This window comes from Callorhinus ursinus, unplaced genomic scaffold, assembly GCF_003265705.2.
Source record: "Callorhinus ursinus isolate GAN/ISIS: 27379988/994484 unplaced genomic scaffold, GSC_fseal_2.0 scaffold11, whole genome shotgun sequence".
Classification (NCBI taxonomy): domain Eukaryota; kingdom Metazoa; phylum Chordata; class Mammalia; order Carnivora; family Otariidae; genus Callorhinus; species Callorhinus ursinus.
The window spans coordinates 13,967,512-13,989,658 of NW_027397073.1; the positions used below are offsets into that span (position 1 = coordinate 13,967,512).

General features: G+C 43.3%; 1 long non-coding RNA gene across 1 annotated transcript in view; it reads left to right on the forward strand.

The window, feature by feature from the left end:
- The first annotated feature begins 17,966 nt into the window (after positions 1-17,966).
- The window catches only part of LOC141373715 (uncharacterized), a 67,574-nt gene continuing 63,393 nt past the window's right edge, over positions 17,967-22,147 (forward strand). The window contains exons 1-2 of the long non-coding RNA XR_012379991.1: positions 17,967-18,307; positions 21,741-21,832. This is a non-coding gene — a long non-coding RNA (uncharacterized lncRNA). The remainder of the gene's footprint in view (positions 18,308-21,740; positions 21,833-22,147) is intronic.

The following is a 22,147-nucleotide window of genomic DNA, read 5'->3' on the forward strand; positions in this document are numbered from 1 at the left end:
TTACTATTTTTTTTTCCCATAGCACTTCCTACAACCCAAGTTTTATATATTTGTTTGATATTTGTTTTTTTCACCGCTTTTCCCTCCACTGTGGCAAACATTTAGAATATAAGTTGCATAAGGGCAGCGATGTTATTTTGTTACTTTTGGATCACCAGGGCCTGAAAATTATAGGCAATTCAAGAATTTAGTGATAGAGTATTAATCAGTGTATAGCAAACTTCTTAATTTAAGAATTTACAGTTTATATGGTAGGGGGACCTGGGTGGCTCAGTCAGTTAAGCGTCTGACTCTTGATTTTGGTTCAGGTCATGATCTCAGGGTCGTGGGATCGAGCCCCGCATCAGGCTCCGCGCTCAGTGCAGTCTGCTTGTCCCTCTTCCACTGCTCCTCCCTGACTCACGCTCTCTCTCTCTCTCTCTCAAATAAATAAATAAATCTTTAAAAAAATTTTAAATAAAAATCATATTGTAATTTTAGAAAAATTCTGAATATTCTCTACACTTGAAGAATAATATATTTACAATGTCGATTTTCTAAAAACAGTCTAAATGCTCACCAATAGAAGACAACAGGCCAATGTTGGGTTAGGAATCAGCCATTCCAATTATGTTTTGGAAGGATTTGAAATAATGACATGAAAAATGCTTCTAAGTAAGTTTTTTAAAGTAGAATTAAAAAAATGGTATATGTCATAGTAATAATGGAAGAAATAAGGCATAAAAAAAGGAGGGGAAAAAGTACACCATGACTTTAAGAAGTGTATTTCTTAGTAGTGAAATAATAAATTATAACTTTCTTTTATTTATTTTTTTCATTATGTTATGTTAGTCACCATACAGTGCATCATTAGTTTTTGATGTAATGTTCCATGATTCAGTGTTTGCATATAACACCCAGTGCTCTCTGAGGAGTGGGGGGTGTGGGGATGGATTAGCCCAGTGATGGGTGTTAAGGAGGGCACGTATAAGTTTCTTTTAAACTAAGTTAGTCTATTTCCTCTTCTAGTGGCAACTCTATCTTTGCTTTTCCATTTAAGAAAGAATAATATGTTTGTTTTTTTTTTCAAGCCACAGAAGCCCCCTAATACCTAGATGGTTGGTTCTGCTGCCCTCCATGGAGAATGACTGTCATTTGTTCATTTGCTGTTCACAGCCACCTGAGCAGAGGAGCCCCGTGGAGGTGAGCAGCATCCCCTGCAGACACAGATGCTGCAGACTGGGCTCAGAGGGAGGGACTTCACCCTCTCAGTTGGGCAGCAGCGACTAAAACAAACACAGACTTCTTTTTCCACCCTAAATCCACGCCCTTTCTCAGAGGTATGGGAGGAAGGTGCTAGGGGTGAACATGGGTTCTGAGTGATCTTTATTCTCTGGAGAGTGTGAGCCCTGCAATTCCTGCTTTGGGGACACAGTACGAGATGAAATCCTCCTTTCATCTTCTGAATACGTTCACTGGCTTCAATGCAATAACCCTTTCCCACTTTCTTTTTTTCCCCCCATCCCCTGGGGGGGAAAGCAGCCCTGGGGAGTATATAAACTTGAAAACGTGAATATAAAAATACCAATAAAATCTTAATTCACATATGAAGGTAAAAATATGTCAATCCCATCAAATTTTTAAAAAATTGTCAAGAATCATAATTTCAAAGCAGATGGGCAGAATGAATATTGCAAAGCTTGTTTACACTTTTATAACGTGGCTTGCCACTTTAGGTGACAAACAAATACCAGCCTGGCTTTGCAGCATCCTCTAAACCGTGCTGTTTTTTATGTGCAGTGGAACTCCTGCAAGTGAGTTGTTTTTGTTTTGTTTTGTTTTGTTTTACTATTATGCTATTATTTTAACACTCACTGTTATTATCATGTAAAATATTTTTATGACCCATAACAATGTCACTTAAGTATTCATAACGTAGCAATGAAAGTGCTCACGCTGAAAAATGTGGCCCCCAAATAAATAGCTTTCGAAGGGAAGTTATATGTGACAAGATGCCAAGAAGAAGGGCAGATGATATTCTGAAATATTAGATATAGCGTCGGGAGCAGGCAAAGCGGGTTTAAAGCCAATATATGTTACAACTTGTAAATGTGCTCTGAGAATATATCTGTCTTATTTTATATTTATTCCTTTGAGAAAATCGTTCCTGAATTATGCAGGTTTGAATTACACAAGGTCTTCAGAGATGCATCCTTTGTATGAAATGAGACCTCCCTGCATTTTTATAGCCAGAAATAATCCAACTTAAAAAAAAGTTAGTGCTGCTTGACACTTAAATAAACAAGTTCCAGGTTGTCTTTTTAATAGGAAAACTACATTTTTAGATTATATAATCCATCAGTTTGAATTGCTTAGAAAATCCCCCATGTGCAAATAGGTGTAAAGGAAATGTTTTTTTGGTGATAAGAATCAGGTAGTTAATATTTCCAAAGCATTTTGTTCAGACATACGAAGAGCTAAATTAATTTCCTTGAAATGCTTAGGAGAATGCAGTTATTAATCTAATTCAGTTTCTTGTTAGTGCAAAACTCACTGGAATATTGCGGTGTAATGGTCAGCTGTCGAGATGATTTATGCCCTTTATTATTTTTTAAAGGAGGGACGTTTTGCATTTTTTTTATTTCCATGTGATAACCTCAGCAGAATGAAATCCCATTTCTGGTTTCCACAGTGCCATAAAAACAGGTTTGTCTCTTCAAGTTAAGCCCTGTGATTTGTGTGTGTACTTTCGATTTGTGATGCGTCAGCCAATGAACAGCTGATTTAATAACAGTTAAGAACCTCTACTACACAGGAACGACTGAAGGGATGTTTCGTTGGATCAATAGTATTGCCTGCTTTTACCATGGAAATAAATCATTTTGCCACGTGGTTGCCAAAATGTGAGGGTTTTTTGGATTGATGACACAAACATATGTTGTCTTTGGAGACACTATGAGGTCTTAGTCCATCAATCAAATCAACTTTAATTAAATCTAATTTAATGGACTATTGCCTAATGAAATGAACACTTAAGAGGAAGTCAGAGTTGAAGCTGCCAGGACTTTTTGCTTCCCACAAATGGCGAGCCCTCTAAAAAAGAAGGCAACATCCTCCTGGAGCTGGTCTGCACATGAATTTCTCGGAGTGGCTCCTTTTCTGAAGTTCCTGCTCAATCCTTCCCCTTTTAATTTAGAAAAAAAGAAGCTGAGGGCTGTAGCCAGGAACTGAATTGATCTTTAATTAGATTTTCAATGTTTAAAAATAGAGATCATCAAGAAACTTCTTCCCTTTCCTTATGCTCTTTTACATAACCACATCTTTTTCTTTTTTTAATGGTGGTAAAATATACAAATAGTATAAAACTTGCCATTTTAAAGCCTATCATTCGGTAGCATTGATTCCATTCCCAGTGTTGTGCACTACCTGTTTTCTAAACTTTTTCATCATCCCAAACAAAAATGCTGTGCCCATGAAATGATAAATCCCTGCTCTCTCTTCCCCTGGTCCCTGGTAACCTCAAATCCACTTTCTGTCTCTCTGAATTTGCTTATTCTAGGTAATTTATTTAAGTGAAATCACACAATATTTGGCCTCGTGTGACCGGCTTATTTCACTAGGCATAATATATTTTAGGTTCATCTACATTGTGACGTGTCAGGATTTCCTTCCTTTTTAGGCTGAATAGTGTTCCATCCTATGTGTATACCACATTTGTTTATTCATCCATCTGTTGATGGACGCTTGGATTCTTTGCAGCTTTTGACTCTTCACGCAGTTGTAACCTGACAGATAATTCACTCTTGGTCTGGAAGGTACTTCCTTCCCCTTTTATCTATGCAACTTCAGCTTGAATAGATAGGAGAAGCCTTTCACCACTTGGGGCAAAGGTAGACCCTGCACCACCCCTGTGCTTGCAGGCCTTTATAAACCTCCATTTTGATGGGTTTCACAATACCTTGTAATTATACTGAAAAGTCCATCTTCGCCAGTGGGTGGAGAGCTGGTCAAAGCACTGGGTGTCCTGCTGTCCTTGGGTTTCACCACCTTGCCCTACAGGGAGTGGATGTTCATCAGGGTGTGTTCCTCCTACAGGAAGCATCCTCCTCACAAATGGCAAACATCGACCAGTGACCCATTCTGTCCCTCTTCCCCATCATTCTCGGTGCTGACCACACCATGAGCTTTTTTTGGAGGGGGAGGGCGGTTTACTGTGACAGACTCCTGTGGTTTTCAGAATTCAGAAGTAGAATTTATAAGGTGAATTTGTAAAAAGGGAAAGGGACATGGATGGGACAAGGGAACATGGCGGAGGCAGTCAGCCACCCTGCAGTCCCGCTCCCCTTCCACAGTGTAGGCTCGGTGGGAGGCAGCTGCCCAACTGAGGTCTGCATCGCCCGGCTCTCCTTGTTTCCAAGTGGGACCCCAGGACTAGTCGCCGGTGGAAAAGGAGTGGCAGTGATGTGTGTCGCTTCCACACAGACACGGGTGTCTTCTCCACCCTCTCTCTCTTTCTCTGTTAGACTTGCTCGGAACCAGACCCTGCTGTCTAGCGGATGACGGGTCCGTGCCATAGCCAGCCTGAGTCTCTCATCGTTACATGTGGATGGCTGCCTGCCAGGGCCCCAGGCCAACCGAACGTCAGTGAGACGTGAACGTTTATTGTATTGAGCTGAGGTTTCAGGGTTTACATGTTACAGGAGCAAGTATTACCACAGCTACAGAGAAACCGTGAAAAACAAGTCCAAGCAAGCCGCCGGCCGACGGCAGCAGGCAGCCCACAAAGTACAGGTCTTACCGCACACAGAGGTAGCACATGATGAGTCACGCTGTGATGAGCTTCCCGATGCCCCCTTCCGCAGGGGACTTGGTGCCTAGCCTTCTGCTGTCAGCCACCTCAGAGACTCGAGGCTGCAGAGAGCCATCCAGCCCCATGCAGAGGGCGCTTCCATGGTGTGGGTAGACCTGTGAAGGTGATGGGATAATCTCTCTCTTGAGTAGGTCCTGTTACATGGCAGACATGATAGGATATCTTGCTGTCGCTGACTGGAGGAGAATTGGAAGTCATAGAGGGATGGGTGTTGGCTGGCCTGGAAGAAAGCAAACATCCGCACTATGAACCGCACATGGGGCCACATGGCAAAGAACTGAGGATGGCTTCTAGGAGCTGAAAGCCAGCCCTGGCTGATGGCTAGGAAGTAAACTTGGATCTCGGTCATACAGCTGCAAGGAAATGGATTCTACTATCAACCCGAATGAGCTTAGAAGACCACCAAGCCCCAGAGGAGAACGGCAGCCCTGGCTAACACCCTGATTTCAGCCTGGTAGGACCCTAAGCAGAGGACCCAGTCAGGCTATTCCTGGAGTCCTGATTTATGGAAACTGTGAGGTGATAAATTTGTGGTGTTTTAAGTTGATGAGTTTGTGGTGATTTGTGACACACCAATATGAAACCCAAGATCGTGCCCTTTCTCCTGCTGTCCAGTAGCCAATGACTGATCTGATGATCTATATGGGAATATAAGGCCTGGCTGTCTTGGCCAAAGTTAGAATAATTCTAAAGGGATAATTGGCTCCAGAGGTCCCCATAAGATTGGCTGGGGCTCTGATTGGGCTGGTAGAGGGGTTCTAACCCCCAATTCCAGCATGTGAGGGGTTCCCCCAAAACCAACCAGTAATGCTCTGACACCGGCTGGGTATCCTACAACTTCACTCAATTCTGACACTCTCTACTGAGAGGTAGCGTCAGATTCCACAGGTTAAGGGCTCAGTTCTACAAGTCTGTCTCCCTACCCCCTCCTTCAGATGCCAATCACAAGTCCAAGTTGTTACCTATGCTTCTGATCCATTGGCTATAAACCAGAGGTTCCCATACCCCACCTTGGGTTTGATTAATTCACTAAAGCAGCTCACAGAACTCTGGAAACCCCTTTACTCATCAGATCACTGGTTTATTATAAAAGGCTCTAACTCAGGAATGGCCCGATGGAAGAGATGCAGGTATGCAGAAAGGAAGTGGAGCTTCCATCCTCTCTCTGAGCACATCACTCTCTCACACCTCCCTGTATTCACCAACATGGGAGCTTTCCGAACCTGTCCTTTCAGGTTGTTACAGAAGCTTCATTACCAAAGCGTGATTGATTCGATCATTGACCACTGGTGATCAATTCAAACCTTCAGCCCCTCTTACCTCCCCGGAAATCATGGGGTGGGACTGAAAGTTCCAACCTTCCGTTCACATCTGGTTCTCCTGGAAACCAGTCCCCATCCCTAGGTGGTCCAAAAGTCACCTCATTAACATAACAAAAGACACCTTTAATGCTTTCTTCACTCAGGAAATACCAAGGGTTTTAGGAGCTCTGTGCCAGAAACAGGGACAAACCCCAGATCTATATTTCTTATCATTGTTTGTATCACAACACGACTTGTCCCTCTGCCCAATCCTGCTTCTCCAGCTTCCCCACAGGCACCAACACTGAGAGCCCTCTCTTATAAACCACCTGCATGCAAATCTCCATGTTGGAGTTTGCTTCCTGCGAAACTGAGCAAAGACCCACAGTGTGGTATGACAGTAGAGATAGGGGCTGGTGTGGCCCGGAGGACACAAAGAAGACTTCCCAAGGTAGCAGTGTTTGAACAAAGCTCTGAAGAATGTTAGTATTATCTAGGCAAAGAGGAACGTGAAGAGCATTTGAGACAGATGCAAGAGCATATGAGAAGACCCAGAGGCAAAAAGAAGCATGGGGCCAATTAGAGATTCATCTGGGTAAGCCAGCCTCTGATCATGACAATGGAGATATTTCTGGGAGAATTAAGGCTTAGTGGGAACAATTCAGTCTGATGGCCTCCTCCTTATGCATAGGAGAATTTGGCAGCATTGCAGGATGGGAAAGTATGGGCTGGAAGGGGTGAGTCTACTTTCAGAGTCAGGGAAGATAAAGGGCTTGGTCCAGCCAAAGCGGTGGGAGGGACATTGAGGGGAGGGGTGGGAGGGATTGGGGGGCCAGCTCAGCCTGAACAGGCCTGCTAGATCATGCTAAGGACGTAGGACTTTATCCTGTACCTCGTGCTCCTGATGAGTGATATGAAATAATGTTGGGGTTCGGGAGGGAATGGTCAAGAATTCCTGAGACATCTCTGGTGCAAAAAAAGTGGTTTTGTTAAAGCACCGGGACAGGGCCGTTGGGCAGAAAGAGCTGCACTGGGATTGTGAGGAGTGACTGATTAGAGACTTTCAAATTGGGAGGGGGTCAGGGATAGCATAAGTCTCTAAGGAATTTGTAAGCAAGGCTTCCAGGGCCTGGAGGGGCTAGCTGCACTTAAGATATGGTCATCTACTACTGTCTAGTAAAACATTAGTCACGAGACCCTTCAGATGTCTATCAGTGGGTCATCCATTTGGAGCATGATTGCTAACATATATCTTGGGGGATGGGTAGAGATAAATGGAAGTTTCCAAAGGGATTTTTTTTTTTTTTTTGTATGTTAAAGGAGACTTATAGGATCCTGGAGGTTGGGCCAATGTCAAGCTAAGGTTGCCTTCTGCCCCTAGCGAAGTATTCACGCTGAGACAACTGAGCTCCTGGAGGACGAGCACTCTACCTGTCTCCAGTACTTGTCAACGAGCTGCAAGTTGTAAGGAAATTTAATTTTTTTCTGCTTTTCTTTTGCCTTTGTTCTCCACATCAATTAGTGTCAATTTTTCAAGTTTACCCAAGTATATTAGTCACTAGGGCTGATGTAACACAGCGTCACAGGCTGGGCGGTTTGAACAACTTAAGTAATTTCTTCACAGTTCTGGGGCCATAATTCTAAGATCGAGATGTTGGAGATTTGGTGTCTTTTGAGGCTTCTCCCTGTGGTTGTAGATGGTGGTCTTCTCCCTGTGTCTTCCCATGGTCTTCTCTCTGTGTGTCTGAGTCCTACTCATTTCTTCTTATAAGGACACCGGTCATATTGGACTAGGGCCCATCCCAGTGACCTTATTTTTACTTAATTACCACTTTAAAGTCTTCATCTCCAGTCAAATCTGAGGCGCTAGGGGTTAGGACTTCAACATATGAATTTTGGAAGGACACGATCCAGCCCGTAATACCAGGAGTGTGGAGTTCTGCATTGTTGCAATCATGAAAATGCAAATCATGTGGGGTTTGGGGGATGGATTGGATATATATTTCAGAATTATTTCTGTCTTCAACTCACATCTTTCATCACCTCCTGCAAAGGCAGGGCATGGGCTGAGCAGAGCATTAAGCTCATAGGGCACTGTTGGGAGGCGGGCATTAGGGGGCAGCCTACTAAGCAAGAGATGATGGGAAAAGTCTGGCTCACTCAGCTTTTGTGTAAGGTACTGACCCAGGCGAGTAGTGGAGCATCAAGTCAAGTATGTTCTCCACTCCCCTTTCCTTCCTGTACACATTCATTATAGCCTCTTCCTCTATTGGAGTGTAGAAATGTCCATCACAGCCCCAAGACGTTCATTGAACATGTGGAACATGAATAGAATAGGACATTAATTAAACATTTACGTCTTGGAAAATGTAAACTTTGGAAAACATCCATGGTGTGTGATTTTGTAAAGTTCAAATTTTGTAGGTTCACAGAGAACCCAGCCAAAAACCCCAACCATTTTATTATAAAAATAAATCAGATTTTATGTAAAAGGACAGTAAATGGGTCAGGCCTCAGTTTTTGCTCTGTGACCCCGGAAACAATGCTATAAAGCAGATTATTGCAGAAGTCAGGGTCAATCTTAAGGACTTGGAGGTTACATTCTTGTTCCAATGAAACTATGGACCAGACTAAGAGTATATAATACATGTAAAGCCACAACATCTATAAACCTTCACTATAATCATATAAATAGTAAAATTATACTAGAGGTCATAAAATAGACATAAATGTACTCTGTATATTGATTTTAAAATAGGCACAAATGTGTTACAGGCTATATGTATGTTTTATTAAAAGTTTAACTTTACCATATCATAAATTGGACTCACTTCTAATATGCCAACTGTACTAAACATATAATTAACATTAAATATGTTTAGCTTAAAATCTGAGGTGACTTCGAGTTGTGCTTCGAATCACCTATTTCTTAAAATCTCTCAATAGCACTGTTCAGGGCAGGTGGGACTGTCATTTTTTTTTTTTCCCCACAGAGATATCTCTTTGCAGTTCACTGAGGTGATATTATTCCAAGGGTTACGCTCCAAGTTGGACTCTTTTCATTGGAGCATCTTTATGTATTTAAAGAGGTCTCTGTGTGAATTTTGATTTTGAGATCAGCTGTCCGTTGTGTCCATTCCTCTTGTTCCTCTTTGCTGCTTCTCTGTCTGGCTTCCAACATCAAGTGTCATCCAAGTGTTAACTCTTTTTTGAATGCCCCAAACCATACCCACTTCCTATTTCTGGAACCTCCTTTCAATGTGTATCTCATGGGGTGGGTGACGGGGAGCAGGGGGTCCTTCTCCCGCCGCAGAGCCTGAGGTTGGGAGAGCTCCCTTCCTGCCCTTTGACAGACAGGCTGAGGGACAGGACTCAGCCTTGGGGGCTTGGTCCCACTCTGCTTAACTGCTGGACATGGAAGGAGGCAGGTCCGGTTTTCCCTTAGAATCTCGCACCTGGCACAGAGTATCTGCTTACTCACATCCTTTGTAGAATGAATGGATTCTTCCTTCCGGGGTCTACAGCCAGCAGATCAATTCCCTTAGTTATCAAATCTGTAGAGGTTTTAGAATAGTGAGGTCTAAGCAAGGAGTTCACAGATTTGAAATCCAGGGACACCTCCATGGATTCATTAGGTTGTTTCAGAGTTGGGTCTTGGGCTCTATCACACTTGCAGAATTCATCAGAGTTGGAATTATATAAAACAGGATACATTTATTAATTTACACGGTGCCATTACTGCGGTTGCCTGCAAATGGCATTCTCTTCTTGGGTCTTTCCCAGGTAGCTAAATTCAGATCAGAACACTGCTGGGTGAATATATAATTAGACTCCAAAGGAGCTGTATGTCCCTAAGGGACATTTCTTTTTTTTTTTTTTTTAAAGATTTTATTTATTTATTTGAGAGAGAGAGAGAATGAGAGACAGAGAGCACGAGAGGGAAGAGGGTCAGAGGGAGAAGCAGACTCCCCGCTGAGCAGGGAGCCCGATATGGGACTCGATCCCGGGACTCCAGGATCATGACCTGAGCCGAAGGCAGTCGCTTAACCAACTGAGCCACCCAGGCGCCCCCTAAGGGACATTTCTTAACAAGCTATGGTAGCTTAACAGAAATACCTTTTTTCTCTCTGGGGAGAAAGAATATTTCTGCTCAGCAGTTGTCCGAGAGAAGATAGTGCAGCAGCTGAAGCTTGATCTGGGGACTTAGAGTTTTTGTGTTATATATGTTTAATTTTTTCAATGCCCTGCCCTCCCTGAATTTAGAAAGCCTATGCTGCTCACAGAAGTATCAAATAATGGTTATTTTTATCTTGGTATGAATTCAAATCTATACATTATCTTTCTAAGGCATTTTACATTCTGAAGCTCACCTAAAAATATGGACCCCAAAGTGTTGCTTCCTATAGAAGGAAACCCAAGGGTGGGTGAGCACGGGAGTGGGGGAGGGAGTGTGTTTTGGTTAGAGGGCAATTCTTTTTTTTTTTTTTTTCTTAAAGATTTTATTTATTTAATCTTTGAGAGAGAGAGAGCACATGACGGGGGGAGGGTCAGAGGGAGAAGCAGACTCCCCGCTGAGCAGGGAGCCCGATGTGGGACTCGATCCCGGGACTCCAGGATCATGACCTGAGCCGAAGGCAGTCGCTTAACCAACCGAGCCACCCAGGCGCCCCTAGAGGGCAATTCTTAAGTGTGACGTCATATGAGCACACCCCTACTCTGTCTCTAAATAAGATGCTGTTTCTGCTTTAAAGATCCAGGACTGTCTGTGCGGAGTTACATAACTGTTGGGTGGGTTTTCTGGAAGAAACTCTGACATTGTTCTTCAGCTCTGTTTGTCTAACCTCAACGAGGACAGTCACTCATCTTTGCCTCTTGATTCTTCAAATTCTTAAGTGCATTTCCACGCCAGGGCTCTTTCCTCTCCCTAGAAAACTCTTCTGCCAAGTACCCATATGGTTCTCTCACTTCCCTCAAATCTGTGCTCAGCATCTCCTCAGAGAGACCTTCCCTTACCATCCATCTAAAATGGTGGCCCGTCACTCTATCTCCTTATCATGCTTTCCCTTATTCATAGCATTTATTACGACTTGCCAGTACAGCATACATTTAGTGATTTATTATCTATCTCTCTTGTGTGTTAGCTTCTCAAGGGCAGGGGCTTTTTGTTTACCTCTGACTCAGCCTGGCACATAGTAAGTTCTCAGTAAACATTTGCTAAACAAGTGAATGAATTAATGAATGTTTTAATCCCAGGTTCGGAGGTTATTTCTCCTGTATTATTTTGTCAGCTGGGCCTGTTCTTCTCTTTGTTATTCCCTTCCTCCTTCCTTCTTTTTTTTTTTTTTTTTAAAGATTTTTTTATTTATTTCTTTGACAGAGAGAGACACAGCAAGAGAGGGAACACAAGCAGGGGGAGTGGGTGCCAGAGTCCAGCTCCAGCCGGGGAAGGGTCCTTGAAGGAAAGGACGGCGTCGGCGAGTGAGGAGGTACGGACTCAGGATCAGGTTATAAGCCTCTCCTCCTGATAGCCTCGGAGGGACTTTATTTATACATTCGAATATTTCCTTGTTTTTCCATTCTTTCATAACATGTGATTTTATTTTTTACATCTTATCACAATCATCTTAGATCATTTTGGATTTAAAAACAAAGGTACTAGACAGAGCGTGACCGTGCGAGACGAAGCGTAACCTATCTGCCATTGTGTGCTAATGCGAAAAAGTACTCTTGCTTAAAGGTTACCTAAAGTTTATCCTTCCTCCCAAGGCAGCTTACAATGTGTGCACCCTATCCTATCAAAGTAACATAGGGAGGTCCCTGTACTGTGGGAATGACATGAGATTTTCCTTTCCTAGAACTCTGATGTTTCAGAGGTGCCCGAGGAATCTCATCATTAGGGACTTTTACTGGGCCTGGACCCAACAGCTCCCTTAAGCGAAGCTTATTAAAGAACTCCGCGTTGCTCATGTTAGATGAATTACGGATTGGAGGACATTGGGTAATTTTATTTCTTGGCCCATCGTCAGCCTTTTTGGAATCAGTTTCATTGTGATTGCTCACATAGGCATAACTAAATTTATAAATCATTTTATCATGAAACCTGAGGACAAATCCCATGATTGTAAAGATTGCCACAAACAAAATGAAAGGAAGTAGCAGGAGCCAGCTGTGGAGTCTCCCGATTTTCAGGATTATCCCCCATACTTGGACTTTGTCAAACAGCATGAGTAGCTTGGCTCGCGCCAAGTGGGAGAGTAAGAAGCAGGCTTCCCGCGGAGTAGGGAGCCCGATGTGGGGCTCGATCCCCAGACCCTGGGATCATGACCCGAGCCGAAGGCAGGGGCTTAAGGACTGAGCCACCCAGGCGTCCCTTTCCTCCTTCCTTCTTATTTTTCTTCTTAAAGTAAGATTTTATTGGGTTATGGAAACCCTCTAGTGGAAAAGGTTCCTTCTAGACTGATTTTCTGCAGACCAGTGGTGTTCTCCATGAATTCTCACCGTCTTCTTTCCCAGATAGTAGTCTTTTCTGCTAGTGCATTCTCCATATTTTAGGACCTGCAGCTCTCAGTTTATTGATGACACAATCACTCTTCCCATCTGGCTTGAAGGATAACAATAGCGACTGGACTGAGGACTGAGCTCGTGGAGACAGCAGTCAGGCTTTAGTCTCTGGCAGCCCCAGTGTCTGTCACACCGAAGGCATTTAGTAAAATATCTGTCTAATGAGTGCATATGAATGAATGACAGGCCACTGAATTAGAAGGCATTTAGAGACTTTAAGGGTAGAACGCATGGAAAAGCCAAATGCCTAGCAAACTAGTTTTTAAAATGTTACAGAGAAGATTAATTTTCTTTCCTTAACACAGCATCCTTTTTATACTGCCCTTACTTAGACAGAAAGGGAAATGAGAATAAATGTACCAAATCATTGTTTCATATCTGATCATTAATTATCATTTATCCAAAATACAAGCGTGGTAATTTAGTTTCAGGATTACTGTCATGATAGCAAATCGGGAAGTGTATATATAATAATAACTTCACTTGCTCCCCAAGCTTATTAATTTTAAAATAATTGCTGTACATTTATATGTTAATTTTTTTTTTTTTAAGCTATCCAGTGGAACATTAACTCTCTCTCACCCTGTGTTCTAGTTCCTGGGTTACAATACCTAGATAGAACCACTCTTCCCAGTTTCTTATGTAGTCTCTCACTTGATCTTGACACAAACATATTTAGCTTTTTTTAAAAGAAAATATAAATGGTAGCATACAATACTCATAGTTCTTCACCTTTACATTTTTATTTAACATAGAGTTTCGAGATTATTCCATTTTACTGCATGGAGAGCTGCCGCCTCTTTTTTTTTTTATCCTATTGTCTGCATCCATGATAATTTAATCATTTCTCCACTGATACGATTTGTTTCCAATTATTGCAACTACAAATAACATCATTTTATACATGGGCAAATATAACTGTTGGATAAAGTTCTAAAAGGGGAATGGTTGGGGTGAAGGGTGAATACATTTGCAGTTTTGACAGATAATGCCAAATTGTTTTTCTTGAAAGTTGAACTGTTTCTACTCTTACCTGTAATCCTGGTCTTCAGTGATAAGTCTCATTATTGGTATGAGTGTTGCTATTAAATGTTTATATCTCCAACAGTGGGTTTTTAAACTTTTTGATAACTTTACCAGTCTTTTAAGTGAGAAAACACCCTCACTGCTATTTTAATTTGCATTTCCCTCTCTTCTGAGGGAGACTGAACATGTCCCCAAAGGTTTAAGATTCATTTGTACTGGGGCGCCTGGGTGGTTCAGTTGGTTAAGCAGCCGACTCCTGATTTTGGCTCAGGTCATGGTCTCAGAGTCCTAGGATTGAGCCTTGCATCAGGCTCTGCACTCTGCAGGGAGTCTGCTTGAGGATTCTCTCTCTCCCTCCGCCCTTCCCCCTGCTCTCTCTCTCTCTCTCTCTCTCTCTCAAATAAATAAATAATTTTTTTTTTTTTAAGATTCATTTGTATTTCTTTTGCTGGGAACTGTTTGCCTTTATCCCTTCCCCATTTCCTTATTAGGTTCTTTTTCTAGTCAGTGTTCATTTGTTAGAGCTTTTTATATATTAAAATAGCTAGTGGAAGTTATTATTGCTGATGGTAGTTGACTAGGGTTAAGGCCACTGGAAAAAATTGTGTCAAATGAAACGTTAAGCACTTAAAATTCAATGTCACGTTGCTGTTTCTAAAAATGAAGATGGATTTAGAAAGATACCTACAATAATATTTAGATTCTCCAAACAGTAATTGGCAATTACGCTTAGTGCCAGTGCCTATATGTGCCATTCACACATATTCAAAGTTTGAGGAGATCTTAGATGATCTAGTTCTATTCCCCCAGCTTATAAGTAGGAGACTAAGGGCAAGAAAAATTGGTCCTCTGGCTGTAACTAACAGGAAGCCAGGCTCAGACTGGCTTGCACAATTAAAAAAGAAAAAAAAACAATGTATCAACACACTTAAAAGCAAGTCCAGAGTCAGTGCAGGTTTGGGGCCTGGCTGATCCATGAGCAGTATTAGGGACCCATGTTCTTTCCCACCGAAGGGTGGTTGCCAATATCAATCCAGGGCTATGGATTGCTCGTTCTCCTCCAACAGCCGAGAGAGAATGATGCTTCTGTAAAGCCTCTCAGAAGCATGAGGACAAATCTTACTGGAAGTCGACAACAAACCTCTTCTTACAACTCATTGGCCCTGACCAAAGTCGCAAAATCCCTTCTGAGCCAGTCATTGCAAGAGGGACATCTTCCCCCTCAAACCAGTCGGGACTACCCCTGAAACTGGGGGGTCAGGTCAGCCTCTAGTGAAGTGGGTGGGCTGATGGAGAGGGGCTGGGTACCCAAATAAAACCAGAAGTCCCTGCTGTGTGTAATATCATGTAAAATAGCATTACTAAATGTGTTCATTGTTTTAATTTAGATGGCATGAAAAATAAAATAGATTCACTTGAAATCTGTATCAGTCGGGGTTCTCCAGAGAAACAGAACCAATAGTATATACAAACATACACCCCCCTCCCCCCCACACACAAAGAATTATTTTTTAAAAATTGGCTCTATTATGGGGCCTGGCAAGTCTGAAATCTATAGGGCAGACCAGCATGCTGGAGACACAGTTTTAGTCTGAAAGCTAATCAGCTTTATTAAACCATACAAGAATTGGGCAGCATCCCATTTAGCAAGAAGAGGGAAGAGCTCCCCAGATGATAGAGTCTTGAGGCAGAATTCCTCAAATTTGTTCTTAAGACCTTCTTCTGATTGGAGGAGTCCACCCACATTACCAAGAGTAATCCCCTTTACTCAAAGTCAACTGATTGTACATCTTAATTACATCTACAAAATACCTTCACAGCAGCGACTAGATAGTGTTTGCCCAAGCAACTGGGTACCATAGCCACATAAAACGGACACATAAAATTAACCATCACATAATCTTTATTCTTCAATCTGACTTTTCTTAATGTTTCTAGTTTCAGATCTCCTTGGAGTGGGCGATGTTGGTGTGATTTCAGAAACACAAACCTATGGAGAGTGTGACCACTATAGAAACCACATGAATCATTGTTTTTCCTACTAGCCCATAACATCCAGAGAGATGTCTCCAGAAATAGATGGACTCTGCCCAATTTTACACTGTTCCACTTACACTCTAATTCAGATTTAATCCACAGTGTTCTGCTGTGAGGAGGGAAAACTGGAGAGAGAATTTCTCTGGTGTCCACAGGAACACCAAGGCAATCCAGGACCCAGCAAGTGTGCCAAACATTGGGACCCAGGCTCAGCAAACGAAGGGGGAAAGTTAGGGTTTAACAATGGGCTCTACCTGAGTCAGCCTCTGGCTGATAAACCACTTATTTGATGATGATCCACTCATCTGACAGCATCTGTCAATATATACAGTATGTTTGAGGCATGTGTCTTGACCAATATTCTGGAGCAAGTTATGGGATTTTAGTTCAAGCATCTCTCAACTATTTTAGATCTATTTTAGATGTTAGTAGTTAATTATTAGATTGTTTTAAAACTTTTTCATAAGCTGCCTTTTTTCCTTTCCTTTATGAGAAGGGATAATTTTAGTGAGCTGGTCATTTTTGTTTTTACATCCTGTGACAGTCCTTGTTCATCTCAAAGTTTAGGAAAGTTTAGGCTGTTTTTACCACAGAAGTCACTCCATTCCAGTGGCTAACCCAAAATCATGGAATTACTTATTCTTCGGAGGCAAAACCATGCAAAACAGTCCCTTATTAATTCTAAGGGGAAGTCTGTTAGTTTGTTTTTAAGATTGATTTCTTTATTTGAGAGAGAGAGGGAGGGAGCCGGGCGGCGGGAGGGGCAGAGGGAGAGGGAGAGAGGCAGACTCTGCACTCCCAGGAGCCGGGAGCTCAGAGCCAACGTGGGACTTGATTCCACGCCCCTGAGCCTTGATATCGTGACCAAGAGTCAGAGGCTCAACCGACTGAACCACCCAGGCGCCCCTTTAAGGGGGAGTTTTGAGTGAAAGACTCCTAATTGGTTGTCAGTGTTTCATCCTGCCTTATTTTAAAACCCTCTTTCTAGTTCCCTGGAGACAACACAGGGGGGTGGTGGGGGGGTATGTTTACATGAGGGTGTGGTGAGAACAAAGGAACTTTGGGGAGCAGCCAAGTTAGTGCAATTTGGGAATTCTTGCCTGGTACTGAGTCAGCCCCATTTGTTTCCTTTCTTCCGGTATCTTAACAATTAATTGTCAAAACAAAAATAAATGAAAGGTGACTGTTTTCCCTTTCTGGTCATGTCTCAGATTTGGAAGCCCCTTTCTTCTCCTGTAAGTCCCCTTAGCATCACATTGGATGTCCCTGGGAAGGGACAGCGTCCTGCTATGCCAATTGGTTACCCCCTTATTTTAAGCCTGGGATGGGGGAGACCTCTCTGCCAAAGCTAGAGAAACTATTTCCACCTCCTAGTGAATCTGTTTCTTTCTTTCCTATAGACAGTCTTCCAATAGGGCTCCCTGAGGGTTTTCTAGGGATTATTGTCCTTAGAGTGTACATTGCTTTTGAACACCTGTCCTGGCTCATTTAAAACAGATAAAATGTTGGAAGCTGGGCATGCCTGTGACCCCGTCTTCCAGGCTCCCCAGCTGTTGGTGCAGTGCTTCTAGGCTGCAGGTGTTGGAGATGCAGCCCCTTGTCTGCCAAATGTAGCTGGGAGGCCGGCGGCGCTCGCTGCAAAGAAGAAACTAGCAGAGGAGGAGAGGCGCCCTCCTGTGTCCAAAAATAAGAATGGCCACAGACACAGGCGCGCCCAGAGCGCGCGGAGGAAATGTTCTCTCTGCAAACAGGCTTGCCCACCGCTGTAAAAAAGGCGAACCCAACCTTCAGCCTCTGCCGCTTTACCACCCTGAATTCATCTTTCCCAGAGGAGAGAATGATGGACCCTGAGAAAGAAAAGAAGAGCTAAGGACTTTTTTTTTTTTTTCTGTGTTAGCTTTTGTACACGGCTTCCTGTTGCCATTTCACCTTCTTCCAGCCTACTGGCTGAACCGACCCGCCTCTGCCTCTTCTCCCCACCTCCGCCTTTTGACCTTCCTGTCCATTATACGTTTATATTTCATTTTGCCTCCCAGTGAAATAAGTGGTTCCTTTGTCTGCCTTCTCCACCAGACTGTATTTCCTAGAGGACGTGGGTCACATCCTGGTTACGCCCGTATCCCACCTTGCATATTGCATACAGTATGTGCTGAAAATAGGTTCTTAGTAAACTGACTGGCAAAAGGGAATTTCTTGATCATCTGGTAAGAGTTCTGTGTAATGGCTGGTTGCAATTTAGGATTGTCATTGTAAGCCAGAAGCAGCAGGCTGATTTTAAATGTTGGTTCTACCAACTCCTTCAACTGACTTAGATTTTACAAAATGTCCTAGCTCACATGGTTTCATTAGAAACATGTGTTTTTTCTTTAAAACAGCTGAATGAATTAGATGGGGTAGCTGTTACTCTCCTCATTGTTTAAATAAGGAAAGTGTTAGAAAGTGCGAGTGGCTTGCCCAAGGTTCTTCTTCTTGCCTTTTGGCCCAGACCTCTGACATCCTCATCGAGTCACCTTTCGGGATTCATGCTATCTGGGTAAGTAAATGACCTCTGTGGACTTGCCCAGGGCCTTCACTGAGTTGGGGTAGTTGGGCACCCATCAGTTCGGGTCCTGTCCCCAGCTGGCTGCATATGACATCTGGCAAGTCATTAAACTGTACCTACATCTCAGTTCCTTCATCCTGAAAATAAAGATGACAATAGATGCCGGCTGCCTCGAATGGTGTGAAGATTAACGAGATGATGAGGGGAAGCGCCCTGAGCTCCTGGGATGAAAGGCTTAGTAGAAGCACAAAATCTAATTATAACTTTTAACAGTTTCAAAGGAGCCTCTGGGGAAGGCTAGTCCTTGCTTCTAAATCTGGACAGGATGCCCGCCTGGGATGCATGCTTTTCTCTCTATGGCAGTCTGGGCTGTCTCCTGCTTCTGCTGGTCTTGACAGCTCTGCTCCGAGGGTAGAGTGAATCAGTGGATCCTCAGTGGATCCATCAACAATAGAAGTTAGAGATCCTGCAAAGGCACCACCCCCATCTTCCAGGCTCACGGGAAGGAGCAGGGACAACCTCTTTGGGCAGGCTTCAGAAGGGGATCTCTTCATTTTCTGGAATCTGGGCACAGTCCCTAATCTGGACTGTGGAATGTCCCATAGGTCAACAAGAACGTAAGAAATCTGCTGGGACCCTCCCGGAAAGATTTTTCTTCCCTGGTAAGGGAAGGTACAGAGGAGAACCTGACCTAGCCCTGTCCTCGGCTTCCTGCCTTTGAACACAGTGTGAGATTTGCTCCTCGGAGCTTCTGTGCCCATCTTGTGACCTGCGAATTGCAGCAATGTTGGCCCTGACACCCCTGAGTCACCAAGGTGACACAGAATTCTTGTTTGTGAGGAAAAGAAATTTTTGCTTAGGCCGCCATTAGTATGCTTTTCTGTTACTTAGAGACAGATACTCTTTAGCAGATCCATAGCCATGTCCACCATAGTGGGGATCAGGTCCAGGGTGCAGGTGTAGATCTCTGACCTGGAACGTGGCTGTAGAAGTCTTGGAACACTGGATTTTACACAGAAAAGCTCCAGCTTTGCTCATTTCTACCTTACTTTAACCTCTTTCTGGCCACTCCCTCTGCTACTTGTCAATCTATCCTGAAAGTAGGAATAAAATCAGGGCTAGCTCCAGCTTCCAAACAACAAAGAAGTGAGCTTTGTCTTTGTTCTCCTTATTTATTTATTTAGAGCAAGCAGGGGTGGGGCAGGGGGGAGAGAGGCAGAGGGAGATGGAGAGAGAGAATCTTAAGCAAGCTCTACGCCCAGCCTGGATCTCATGACCTGAACCAAAATCAAGAGTTGGACGCTTAAGGGACTGCACCACCCAGGTGCCCCTGCTCTCCCCATTTCTCAGGTTTCTCAGCCAGATATCCAGAGCCTTCAATGTCCCTGGCTCTCTACTCTGCTTCTTATCCCCACCACTGTGTCTCCTGGGCCTGGCACCCCCTCCCTCAGGCAAACTCCCCTCTCTCGCATCCTGCTTCTTCAGAGCCATTACTGGTGTTGGTTTAATGTGTCACCTTCACGGGTGGCACTGGCATTTTCACATAGTGGAGAAAATGCTGGGCACAGTTATGAAGGAGCCAGCTAGGATTTGGCACCTTTCCACTGCCCTTTTCTGTTCTCTTCTGTCCTCTAGTCATACACATTTTCAAGGATCTAGTGTCTTCTTGCTGTTCAACAGGGTACCATTCTTAATTCTAAAGGACTCAGTTGTCTTATTTCTGAAGTGGGGATAACAATGTTTTGTCTGATCAGAGATCATGGATTCTATCATGTGCTCTCTGGATCCTCTCTGGCTCTGTATTCTGTGCCTACTCTGGCACCATCAGAGCCTTTTTTTCCCCTGGCTTTACAGAAATTATTGTCACTTCAGTACCTTGATCAATGCTACAATGGGAAAAGATGTCTTCATAAAGGTGGTTTAGCTCTCTCAGGTTTCTTGCATTTTCAGAGAGGATCTGGGCACAGAGGGGAACACGAAGAAGTTTGAGATCCTTTCTGGAACCCAGAGTAGACAGTCAGCTACTCCACCTTTGTGACCGGTCTGGTCCTGAGATGGGTACAGGAACCTCCACAGTCTAGCTTTCAGTTGATTTTCCCGTTTCAGATCTGTGGATCAGGGCACCAAGAATTTGCTAAGGCCTTTAACATTTAATGACTAGCTGTGGAAAGGAAATAAGAAAATGAACTGCTTGTCATAGAACTTTGAAAGCAAATATAGATTTCCTAGCCACCTCTGGGGAAGGGGGCCGTTTTCCTGAGACCCGGAGGAAGCCAGCAGATACCTGGAGATACTTAAGGGAATGATAAAGCAGCTGAGCTAATTAAAACATCATCCAAATGCCACAAATTGGGAAGATTAATGGTGAAAGGGAGGCTTTAAGGACCATTTGTTTGCCTGTAAGGGATATGGTTTCAAATGATAAAGTTGACTGGAGATTCTCCCAGGCATTAAGTGGCTTGGGGGAAGACCTTCAGTTGGCTTTCTCTGTGTGTGAGACAGAAATCTGTGTGTTGGTGGCATTTTAATACGGTGAAACTCAGTCCTCACGAGATTGAAATATGCTGGGTCTTAAGGTAATTAGTATTCCTTCCCAGCCAGAATGAGAAAATTGGCTTTGCCTTATGCTTGGAAAGAAAGTCGAGTGTATATGGAAGCCAGCAGATATCTTACCTGTGAGCCAACTCATTAAGACAAAACAAATGAATAAACAGAAATTCTGTTGAGGAATGAGGTATGTGTACACAATCATTGATGACATGGCCATATAAACATGGAATCCCAGTTTTTCAGATTAACTTTTACTTTTGCCTCTTAAATCTTAGGTTTCTTGTTCTGCCCTCGGTGATTAATGATGGTTTGTTACTTCAAGCACTCAAGCCTGGCCCTGGTGATGGGCTGTTCCTTTGCTTGACTTGATATAATCATTGATGAAAATGACATTAATGGACCATGGAATAGTTGGCACTATGTATGGATGGACTGATTCAGATTGGCTACCAAAGTGACCCAGTTTATTGTTTGGTAATTGGCCATGAAGTGAGCCAGCACTAACAGACAGTAATTCAGTTGTCCTAAATCACTGTTTAGTATGAGAGGAGAGGCGCAATAAGGAGTAATATCCAATATTTGTTCTGTAATTTTCTAAACAAATATTTTGGAGAACCAGGTGCTGTGCTAGGTTCTGGGAAGGTCTTGGAGGAGGGAGTAAAGGATGAACAAGACATTGCGTGGTAGGGTTTATTTGGTGAAAGAAGGGTTTAGCCCTCATGCCCTCTTTTACTTCACTCGGGAAGTGGCCTGGAAAGCATCAAGGTTTAAAACACAGGTATGTGCAGGACCATTGTGTAAAGACTCATAAAAATGCCAAGCAGACTGAGGAATGGTAGAAAGTACAGCTAAGGTCAGTGTATTCATTTTCTAGGGCTGCCGTGACCAAGTGCCTATTACTGGGTGGCAGAGAACATCAGGAATTTAGTCTTTCACAGTTCTGGAGGCCGGAAGTCTAAAATCAAGGTATTGGCAGGATTGGTTCCTTCCTGGGGGTTTGAAGGGAGCATCTGTTTTCTTTTAGCGTCTGGTGGTTGCTAGCAATCCTCAGCATCCTTTGGCTTACAGCTGCATTGTCACGTGGCTACATTGCCTCTGAGCCTGTCCATCTCTGGGTGCAGTGCTATTTTATGCCTTTAATCTTGAAAATGTGTACTGTACTGCTAATTTGAGGAGAAATGGAAGAAGGTAAATTGGTCAATGAAATTTGTTCTTGTAGAAAAAAAAAACAACAACAGGGAACATGCATTGCCTTCTTGATGAGGCCTCAGATGTCATCAT